This window comes from Sphaerodactylus townsendi, linkage group LG05, assembly GCF_021028975.2.
Source record: "Sphaerodactylus townsendi isolate TG3544 linkage group LG05, MPM_Stown_v2.3, whole genome shotgun sequence".
Taxonomy (NCBI): Eukaryota; Metazoa; Chordata; class Lepidosauria; order Squamata; family Sphaerodactylidae; genus Sphaerodactylus; species Sphaerodactylus townsendi.
The window spans coordinates 80,215,369-80,227,662 of NC_059429.1; positions in this window are offsets into that span (position 1 = coordinate 80,215,369).

Genomic DNA, 12,294 nt, shown 5'->3' on the forward strand with positions numbered 1-12,294 from the left:
CCCGCCCCCTTGGTGCTACGCCACTGCCCCCCGTACTGACCTCAGCACCCGGGAGGTGGCATTCCTTCAGATATATGGGGCCTAGGCCAGGGGTAGGGAACCTGCGGCTCTCCAGATGTTCAGGAACTACAATTCCCATCAGCCTCTGTCAGCATGGCCAATTGGCCATGCTGGTAGGAGCTGATGGGAATTGTAGTTCCTGAACATCTGGAGAGCCACAGGTTCCCTACCCCTGGCCTAGGCCATGTAGGGCTTAGTATGTCAGTACCAGCTCCTTGAATTGGACCCAGTAGAATTAGGAAGCCAGTGCAGTTCTCTCAAGACTGCTGTTATATGACGATGTCCTGAGATATCCATTAGCAGTCGAGTTGCCACGTTCTGCTTCAGCTTCTGGACCATCTTCAAGGGCAGCCCCACATAGAGAGCATTACAATAGTCTAACCAGGAGGCTACCAGCACATGCATGTCTGTGTCCAGATCATCCGGGTCCAAGCAAGGGCAGATCTGGGGAACCAGGCGGAGTCAGCAGATTACTTATCCCAAGCCTTGATAATTATATACAACAGAAAATTGAAGAGCTTCTAGATAGTGCTAAACTATAATAGGAAAAGTATCTCATGGAAAACATGCCAAAATTATGAGAGGCTGGTGTTGCTTTTGTGCCACAACTGTGTATTAGCCAATGTGACCTAGCCAGTCCATTTTAGCTTGATGAGATAAGCACAGGGATTTGGCACAGTGAGGACTGTATTAGGCACATCTGTTACTTGAAGAAGTCTCCACACATTAATTCCTTTTATTATTTCATTATGAAATTGCACGTACCTTTGATGATAAACTGATCTTCACAGTATCTGTCAGGGGTTTCCATTGCAAGTCCTTCTCCAGGTGGCATTAAAAAAACATCTAGAAACTGCATTGTCCCCATGGCCAAAGACATCCTCTAGTGAGGGAGATCCTTACTGTGCCTTTAATCAAATATTATTTGTGCAGCTTCCTACCAGGGGCAGATCAGTAAGATCTGGTACTGCCAGGTGGTTTCCATTACCATGCTTTCTTCCTACTGGGAATTTTTCCACAGAATTTGTTATGTGTGTGTCCCTTTTTGGCCAAGGAGTACAAGCTGAGTCATGCTTCTGCTTGTGCCAGCAACAAACTAGACCTAGGAAAGATGTGTTTTGCCTTTAAGATCAGAATATTCAAATTTCATCAGGAATTGGATGTTAAAAGCCTCAGGAGTTGGTTTCTTTAAGTTTAGCTTTTGGCCCCAAGAGCAAGGAGGGAAGGTGTAATAAGGTATCTCCATGGAGCTTTAATTCCTTAATAACTGACCCATTTCAAGAAGTCCTTCTCCCCTCCCTCCCCCTCCCATTCCGAGACGTGCAAAATGGCTGCTGACTGGCCAAGTCATCTTCTGTCTGGAAAGGGAAGCAAACGGGCTGAGGCGTGTCTCTTTTGGATATCTGCAGCCATGGTCGAGTCTAAGTATTTCATCTCTATGTGGCAGCATCTGTAACAAAAACAAGAAAGCCAGTTTGGAATACGACCAGAGTTAGAGACACCATGTAGGTAGTTTGGGCATAAGCCGAGTCTTGCAAATCAGCTGGGTTGCCAAACTAAGCTATTGTGTTATTGGTGTAACGTTACATGATACAGCTAGGGTTGTGGGACTTTGCCTAGAACCGGCTGGAAAGGTTTATTCACAGTATCAAAGGAAACGTTTTGTCTTGTATGTTTCTTGAATTGCTTTTTGATTAAGTACTAGAATTGTAAACAGTTTTGTGTGCTTGGTCAGTGTGATTATAACAGGCCATATGATTGAGTAGGATTTAACTTATCCCACTTCCTTTCTTGTTATTCAGTTTTTAAAAAATAAGATTTGATTCTCTGTGCCAGTAGCCTTTCCATTTGTTGGTCTAAACATACTGACTAGCCTGTTTATCTATAAATACTTCTTTCCTTCAAATGAGTTCTGTTCTGTCCCATTTTTTACTTTTAAAAATGCTGCTGTGTCTTTTTAAGTGCCACAGTTTCATAGTGACTTATAATAAGAGTGGTGCTAGCATCATAAGGAAAAAAAAATCCAATAGTAATATGTACATGTCTGTTTATCAACGACTGAATTCTATACCATGGATCATATGGAGAAAATCTGAGGTACCTGAAGAAAAGTTATGATTTCAGAGTGTCTCTTGCAGTTAAATGTTTGCAGAACTGTAATAAGCAGTGTGGGTTGTATCTGTTATTCTATGCAATATAATTCTGTAAAATGTTGACAAACCAAAAATCTCCGGCTAGAGAAGATGCCAGTTCATGTTTATCTTGTGAATACCTATTGCAAAAGATTCAAATTTATATAATGTTACTTTAGCATCAGGGAAAATAAGATTTTTAAATAGTATCTTTGCTTCCCTCTCTAAGTGGACATAAATGGAGCTACGTTTGTAATCACTTCAGTAGTTACAGTTCTGATACAGTATCTGTCAGCTGAATAGTTGCTTTGGATTGAAAAAACACCTGAAATAAAATATGGAAAATTCTTCTCTGTCCCCATAACTGAGTAGTGAATTTATATGTAGTAGATATACTGGTACCTCGACCATGGGGACAGAAGACAACAGTGATTTCAGCAGCTGCTTTTCCAGAATAGGGAAGGCTCTGGATTATGAGTACAGATAAATTGTGTGTGTGTTGAACACGAAATACTAAAGGTTAATAGAGCTTCTGGCATGCAGAAGGTCCCAAATTCAGTCCCTGATACCTTCATTTTTAAAATAGATCAGATAGCAGATAATATGACAGACCTCTGCCTAAGATCTTGGGGATCCACTGCCAGTCAAAATAGACAGGACTGACCTTGAAAGACCAGTAGACTAACTTGAAGGAAGCTAAGTATGTCTATAAGAATAAGAATAATAAGCATTAAAAATTTTGTATTTATCCACTGTAAATGGTAGCGATATTAAATTAAATTCTAAAGTGCTCTTCAGTAATGGAAGTTAGCTTACAGAATAAATACTGGAGATACATAGAATAGTAAGTGTATCTCATTTACAACTATTTTTGTGCTATGTTTACACTTACATACAATCACTTTGTGACAAACAAAAGTTTAGTTAATGCAGTAGGGATGTTTGATGTTATAGTTAAAACTTCAGAAAGTGATGCAGGAAATTCCCACAATATATGTAACTAAATTTATCAGCTGTTCAGATTATCTCTCCTGATTTTTAACCTGTGTCATTGTGAAATTAATTTCTCTGTGAATTAAACCTGATTACCTATTTTCACTAACTCCTCCTTTTAAAATCTTGCATAGTAAAAATTAGTTTCACTGTTGTTGTTTTGTTGTTGTTGAATTGTTGAAAGCCTGGAAAATTGGGGAAGCATATCCCAAAGTGTGAATGGTAATGGGTGACTTCTAAGGGCCTTTCCAGCTATCATTTATTAGTGCAAAAATGTGCAGTTGTCATCTGCTTCTTGGGGTAATCCAGATATTTTTTCTTCCAGGTACTGTTTCTATTGTAGGGATATTTTTAAAAATAATTTATGATATTTATATTTGGCCTCATACTAGCACCTGTAGGCAGCTTATAAAGGTTAAAAAATAAAACTATCATAAAACATCATGAATAAAATATAACAATTAAAACAGCAATAAAAATAATATTAAAATAACCCCCCACTCCCACCCCCACCCACCAGACCAGCAGCTGTATAGCAAGTTTTCAGAGAGGGTAAACAAATGCTTGAGTGAAGAGTGAAGATCACATTTTCTCTGCAGTCTGATTACCATACCAGGTTTCTCTGAAGTTTCGGTTCATTTTTTTTCTGCATTCATTGCTTTTGCCTTTGCCATGTGCAATGCTATTGTGCAAGCATCACAGGTTCCTAATGGATAATGCCTGTGATATCACTGGCACTGAGTGACATAGAAACCCCGGAGCACCCACACTCATTCGAGTACTGGTAGCATTTGTGAATTTCTTTGCTTTTTAAAAAAATTATTCTTTTTACTGTAATACTCCTGCACAGAAGTGCTCATGAATTAACTTAAAATAGTGGGGAGAAAAGTTTGTTGGTGGGGTGGGGAGCAAAATACAAGCACAGCTACCCCTTATACCTGCTTGTCTGTTTTTACATTTTTAACCTCACTTTCCAGTCAAAAACTCTTTTAAACACCTCTGCTAAATTACCTAAATAGTGATAACAATGGGATTTACATTGTTATGTCTAGAAATTTCTCATTTCCTGCTTAAAACTAAAAAAAAGGTAAAGTGATAAAGGGAAAGTGTTCCTCTACACAACAGTGATTACTTAGAGATAGGACATTATTATACCACTCTAATGGAGCTGTTCATGTTGCTTCATGCTAATTTTTGCTTTTAGTGATTTGGCCGTTTTACCTACATGCATTTTATGATATGGTTATTAGGGATAAACAATTGGATATATTTAATTTTGTAAGATATTTATTTTGGGAGATTGGATACAATTATTTTAAATTATTTGTGTGTACGTGTATCTAGGCTTTTTAACTATTGTTTTCTACAAATGACATAAATGTTTTACGGGTATTTCCCATTTATTCTATCATAGAACCTCTATGTTTTGAATGCTCAGCCTGGCCATAAAGGATTTAACTCTGCATTGGCTGACTTAATGTTGACCTAACAGCAGCAAAAAGGGAAGAAAATCAATGTAATGTTTCAACTGGACTGACACAGAAGGAAGTGCATAACAGTCACAGTACTAATGTGGCTTTAAAAGAAAGTCTTATTCAAGGAATATAGTCTATAAAATATTCAAGAGGCACAAAAATGATACCACAATTAAGACAATGTTTTAAAGCTTCAGATATTTATTCCTTATAATTTTGCTTGGTTTAAAAATCAAAAAAATAAATTGAACATTAAATTGCTGCAGATTTCCTATAGACAAATCTAAGTGACAAAATGGCTGACAGGCAGCCATTTTGTATGAATGCAGACAGCTGACAATGTCATGCTTTTGTCTCAGGTTGGTTGCCTCCCAGTTTTAACTATCACTTCAAAGGACTGAAAAGATTTTAAGAGAGACTGACACGACTTTTCTCTCTGGGAAATGTCTCTAGACCATTTTGGCAGCACTTCTCAGGACTGTGATGATACAAAAGATGAAAGCAGCGTCCACTTTTGAAAGAGCTATTTTGTTCTTTGTTTTATAGCTTATTGACCTCTTTTAACAAGCCAAGGCAGCACCTGAAGCCTTTTAAACTTCTCTTAAAATCTTTTGCTTTTGAGGTGAATTGAGAATCTACGAATGGCTCAAGTTTATTAACTATTAAAACAGCTCCTTCAGATACATTCATACTTTATAGCTTTACAAAGATGATGAATTCTAAAACACTGCATCTAAAATGGATAGCATAGTTTGCTGTCAAAGCAAACTCCATAATTTGCTTTTGATAGCAAACTATGGAGAAAATACAGGTGTGACATTTCTGTTTCCTACAAATATGTATGAAATTGATTCTAATCACCTGATTTCTTGAGAAACATTTCAGTCTGTAAAAGGACGCTGCCAACCTATGTTGTGGGTTTCCCCACCAACAACAACACCAGCTGTGTTATGGGGATGGTACTTTTCAGCCATGGCTAAGTGAAAAAAATGATCACTAATTTCTGCTCTGTGTTTTCCCTGGAGATTTTAATCTAGCCTTCCTTTTAAATATATGCAAAGAGAATTCTGTTAACAGGGTAGGGATTCTAGATAGGACTATTAGTATAATCTACAAATAAAAACCAGCAAGGATTTGGCAGAGGCATCTCACTTCCCTCTCCTCTACTATTTCCTCTTTCTCTTTCCTGAAAGCCCTCACAGTCTCTCCCCTTTTCCTGCTTCCTTCTCTGCCTCCCGAAATCAGTTTCCACAGCCAGATGGAGATTTGGACCTCGGTCCCCCAGACATTACTATGAATTTCTAATCGCTGTACCACACTGACTTTCATGGAGTGCCTGCTGTTGAAGAGTTGCAAGCAGCTGCACCTAGCTGAGTCATGCAAATCAGGTGGCATCAAGTCACCAAGAGGTTGCTGCCAGACCTAGGATTACCAGACCTAAAGTTAAAAAATGAACCCCCCAATTTATTGGTGTTATTTAATTTTGTTTAGTATCTCAGATGCCAGTTCTTTAGCTAGTTGTTGGCCTTTCATTGCAATTTGAGCCCCACCCAAAGGCTTGGGAGATTGTAATGTATAGATGTAGTATTTGTGTATTTAAAAAGCTGGGGTATTTTTCAGTTTTGTAGAAAGATCTGTCTTGCCCACTCACAGCTCAAGTCATGTGATTTAAGTATTCCCAGATCTAGTTGACTCCACTATTAGTATATAGAAAAGGGGGAACCTGCAAGGACCTGTAGGGAGGCATCTAATTCCGCTCTCCCCCAATATTTCCTCTTTCTCATTCTTGAAAGCCTTCTAAGCTTCTTCCATGTTCCTGTTTCCCTCAGTCCAAGCAACCTAGGCTTGACAGCTTCCAGTTTGGGCCTTGAGATCTTCTGGAATTGAACAGAACTCCCAACCACAGAGATCAGATCCCTCTGAGGATTGCCAGCTCCAGGTTGGGCAGTTCCTGGAGATTGAAAACTGAAAGTTTGGGGTGAGATTTGGGGAGGGAAGCAACCTCAGCAGGGTATGATGCCATATGCCCCACATTCCAAAGCAGCCATTTTCTCCAGGAAAACTGATGTCTGTCACCTGGAAAGCAGTTGTAATTCTGGATTGTCTACACCTCACTCTGGAAGTTAGTCACCCTAGTTTTCTGGATGAAATGGCTGGTTTGGAGGGGTGGAGTCTATAGCATTGTATCTCTTTCAGTTCCCTTCTCTCTTCAAACCCTCCTCTCTCCAATCTTTACTACCCCAATCTGCAGGAATTTCCTAACCTGGAATTGGTAACCTATGTCCTTCCCATCCAAAAACCAGCCTACCTTTATCTGCCTCCTCTTGTCTACAGCTTTCCCTTTAACCACTACCCTGGTAGGGAACCCTTAAGGACTTGTGAGAGACACCTCACTTTCCCTTGTATCCACCTCCCCACGCTATTTTCCTTCGCCTGCCTCATTTTCTTTCTCAGCCACTCACCAATTTTTTAATTTATTTTCCACCTTCAGCCTATTTACTTCCTTCATTTTTACCCCATCTTTTTTCATAATGGGAACCAAAGCAGCTTATGTCATTCTGTTCTGCTTTTATTCACACAACAACCCTGAGAGGTAGGTTACTGGTCCAAAATCATAAAGTATATTACTGAAAGTATATTACTGATCCAAAATTGTCCAGTGAACTTTCACAACAAGATGAGAATTTGAAAGTGGGCCTCCCATACTCTATTCTGATACTCTTAACTGCTAAACCACAGGGCTTTCATAGGATGGCTGCTGTTGAATGGTAACAAGCAACCAGGCTTATTGAGTTATGCAAGTCAATCAGAGTTTGCGGCCCGCCTATATTTGACAACCTCTAGGAATTTCTAGTTTTTCTATTTCTATTTATTAGTTGCCCTTTACCACAGTCTCAGGGTGGGTTACAAGTCCAGGGAGAACTTGGAGATCTCCCAGTATTACAACTGAACTCCAGGTGACAGAGATCTGTCTCCTGGAGAAAACAAATGTAGACTCTATATTTGGTTGACACTTCTTCACTCCCCATGTCCTGCCCTCCTCTTTACTCCCCATATCCTGCCCTCCACAAACTCTACAGAAATTCCAAACGGAGTAGTCAGACCTGCCCCAATGAATCCTCCCTCAAAGGCAAAAATAGGCTTGGAAAAGACTCTGCCCTCTCCTGCTCCTTTTACTAACCCAACCAAGCTTGGAATTATATGTTTGCCTACAAAAAGCTACCAAAGGAATCTGTTGGTTAAAGGTACAGGCACTCCTATTATCATTTTCAGGGTTTTTGAGCACCCAATTTTAAATTTTGTTTAATTTTGTTCACATTTTTCTGCAAATCTGGGGCCTTTTAAAGATGCATAGAAAGATCTGTCTTACCTGTTCACAGCTCCAGTAATCGAATTTAAGTATCCAAAAGTTTGGCCAACTTTGCAATTAGGCTATAAGATACACTATTATAGAGGCATTGCAATTATTTCTGTTCTAAGTTAAGCATTACTAGATAGATATATTGGGAGGAAGTGTAATAAATCTCCCTTGTATGTAAAATTACTCGTGCTCTTGAAGTCAATGTGCACCATTTTTCACCTTTTTGCTGTTGTTAATGTTGATATCTCTCTTGTACTTGTTTTCCTGGCTTCTCTCCCCATCCATGCCCATAGGTAGCATGGGCTAGATTAATAATAATTGAAAAGGAAACCTGCGGTGAAATAAGTGCTGACCTTTTCCTTTGCTTTTCTGGTAACTGTTGGCAATCATATGGACCTATCTATCAGCGGGTGAAAGGAGACACCGTGTGTTAAGGGGTTACAACAGGGCTGCAGCTCTAGGAAATAGCAGGAGATTTGCTCTTTGAGGATATTCCAGACTTGTTCCTGAATTTTCAACTTAAAAAAAATGAAGGATCTAGCTCCTTTGCTTATCGTGCTCATTTGCATGATAAGAAGTAAACTTGCTTTTAGATTCTCATGGCCAGGCCAAAGGGTAAAAAAACATAGAAGTGATTGACCAGCCATTACCTGTATTAGTTAAGTTTTGTTTATTAAAAATTGATTATTTTGAACATGTTAGAACATTTGTATTTATGTTCCTGCTGTTTATCACAATTTATTATGCTTCCTACTATCGCAATAGAATGTCTAGCTACACTGAACACGGACAGTAGCATTGGAAACGTGTATGGTCTTATGGCTTTAACTAATGCCTGGCTGTGTGACTTTCTGGTTTTCTTCTTTAATTATTCTGGGTTTCCTTCTAGTTCATAGCTATTTAGTACTATGCCTGTGCAATTTTTGCTAAGATGAGGTCCTGATTACAGTTGGCGCCTCTGACCCCTATTGTGATAGTAAAAATAGTAACAGGGTTTCCTGGATCTGCTTATAGCTGTTGTTATGAGAGGTAGTGCAAATTACTGTAATACTTTGCTTCAGCTGTTGTAACTATACACAGGGTTGCCTACTGAGATTACAACTTCTAGGTCTGGAGCTTTGTTGGCTGGGACTTATCCCAAAAATAAAAAGAATTAAGACTGATCATTCTCTCATATGCTAATTCATATAAATATATACAAATAGTTGTGCTATATATATAATTGACCTAAATTGGAGGATGAGCTTTAAAAATGACAGTGCTTGCTTAAACTATCCAGATGGCAACTTTAAAGAGGATTTGTGCTGTCATTTCTAAAGGTAGACTTGCTTTGCAATTGTATTATCATTATTTGACTTAAGCCTTTATGACACATCTTTTTCCCCCTTCTCTGACATAGTGTTTTGAAGTAGTATTTGGAAATAAAATCCGGCTGTTTCATATCTATTTGGGGTTAGAACTTGCCTGTTTCATAAATAATTCATGATTGTTTTAATTCCTGAATACTCAGTAGGGACTTGTTTATATGCACACTTACTTTGAGATTACAACCCTTATTGGGTAAAACTATTTTCTTTCACTAAAGCCAAGTACATATGCCTACTAATAGGGGAAATAAAGACAATAGATTCCATGGGACTCCTTCCTACGCAACCAAGCTACTGTGAGGTTGGCTGCATTCACAAAGGGTTTTCTCTGCTTTGCCTTCCAAACTGCGGCAGGCTTTTTTGGAGCGTCCACATGATGTCATCCTCTAACTGTGCACTTCCCAGACTCTTCCAATGCTCAATATGTTCTTTCTTAAACCTAGTTTGGATAATCTTTCCAGTGGAATAAAAAAAGACAGTCCAGGGTCGATTCCACACTGAGGATAAGATGCGTACTCGTCACACAGAATATCCAGGTTTCCATCAGAACTCCTCACTTCACCAGCGCCGAACACGCTTTCATCCCGTTTCTGGCGCTCCCCACCCACCCCCAGCATGTGTTATTTTAGAACCTGCAAGAAAGTAGACCTTTTCAAAAAACCGTGTGGGCAGAGGCGTAGCTAAGGGAAATGGAGGCCGGGGCAAAATCTGAGTTTTGCGACTCCCCCCCATATGGGCAGCCATCCTCCCCTACCACAACCAAACAACATTTTTTGCCCCAGGTCATCTCAAAGTCACCATTACATTATAGTTAATAGAAAGGAACTGTTAATATCCCTGTTAATGGAAAGATCTAATACAATAATTTGTAATTGATCCACAGTCATTTTTAGATTTTGAAAGAGACAGGAAGTATATTAAGAAAGAAAAGGTTAACGAGAGGTACTGCCTTTGCACTATATTATGTTCAACATAAAGAACCAAGGAGATGTGGGAATTGATTTGCCACATTTTCCTGGATCTTCTTTATGTTGAATGCTCCTAGCACCTTAGTCCCCCGCCCTTCCGATTCTCTTTTGCTATCAGAGACCCATATTTAAGCTCTGCTTTTGAAAAAAACAACAACAACCAGTATGCTTTATACTGGGAAAGACAGAATTTTGAAAAAATAGAATGCATATTGCTCTGGACAAGTATTAGCAAAACTTGCCTTTTTGTAAAGTTGTGTCCACTATTTTCTTTCCTACGACAAGAACAGGAAAGAAAATGGCAGGCACAACTTTACAAAAAGGCGAGTTTTGCTAACAGCCATCTGAAGCAATATAAATGCTATTTTTTTCAAAGTTCTGTGTTTCCCAATGCAAGGCATACTGTTTTTTTACAAAAGCAGAGCTTAAATAAGGGTCTCTGACAGCAACAGAGAATCTGCAGTTTTAAACTGTGGTCCTGTGTGCTGCAATTTCCACCACAGCACACTTAGAACTTTATGTTGAACAGAGTATGGGGCTGTGGCTAAACAATAAATTATGTTCAGTGCAGTGAATTTAAACTAAAAACTGGTTGTTTTAATATTCAATATTGTTGGAATTTTGCAAGTGTCTGTCACAACTCAGTTATAAAAGGGTGAACTGTATGTAAACAAGTTGCTGAAGTCACTGTTTATGACCTGATCTATTGATTAGCTATTGGTCCGTCAGATAGCTTACATGTTAGTGAGCATGTACATCCGAAGTTATAAAGTTAACCCTGTATCTTCATTTGGGCAAGCACAACACCAGAGAGGAGACACAAGGTAGACAACATCATGTGAGACAGCAGATAGGTAGCAAGATGTAACCAAACATACAGTAATGTAGATGTGTAACAGAAAAGGATTTCTTATTTTATTTCCATGTTACCCTCCCTTATAGCAACTGAAAATCTGTCTCTTCTTTTCTACTCTGCTAATATACATACCCCCAACAAATATTAACATGCATTCGTTGTACGGGTTTTGGATGTGACTGCATAAGCAAAGATTAGCTACCTGTGATATAATTTCTGTAGTATAGAGTCGACCTCAAGCATCATAAAAATCAAGGCACCTAATTTTACCACAAAAAACTGGGAAAACTTATTGACTCGTGTATAAGTCGAGGGTGGGAAATGCAGCAGCTACTGGTAAATTTCAAAAATAAAAATAGATACCAATAAAATTACATTAATTGAGGCATCAGTAGGTTAAATGTTCTTGAATATTTATTTCAAAGAAAAACAGTAAACTACTTTAAAAGTGCGACCATAACTTTAAAAGTGCAAAACAATCAGCAACCAATAACTTTAACAATATCAACAATAACTTTAAAAGTACAAAAACTTCAGCTCAATCAGCAACCAAGATAAAACACCACAGTTAAAATCCTACAAAACTGTATTTCTCATCACCATCTGTATGTCCAAATGTTACCCAACTTAGATTTTAAGAGGGATATTATCAGAAATGGAAAAGGAGTTTAAGTCTTTGACAGTGTGATCCCACCTTGTGACCCTTAACATTCACCAGACTTACAACAAAAGAAACTTTAAATCTGTTTTCTGTTGCTCCATAAACAATAGTGTGCAGTAGTATAACAATGAAATAATATGGAAGACCAATACAGAAACAAAAAATCAACATATAATAAGTTCTGGCCATGCTTCATGCAAGAACAGATCTTCAGCATGGGTTCCTCTCAGTCCCTTTTAGTTCTCTTCTAAGCTGTATACAGCCTCCAGGCCTCTTAACTGAACTCTGTGAAGAAACCAAATTATTAGTTTGTATTTTGGTAGAGGGGGAAAGAGACCATAACAAAGGAAACCAAAATACAAACTAATAGTCAATCAATATAAACACAATATCCCCTTCTCAACAATTAAAACAAACATTC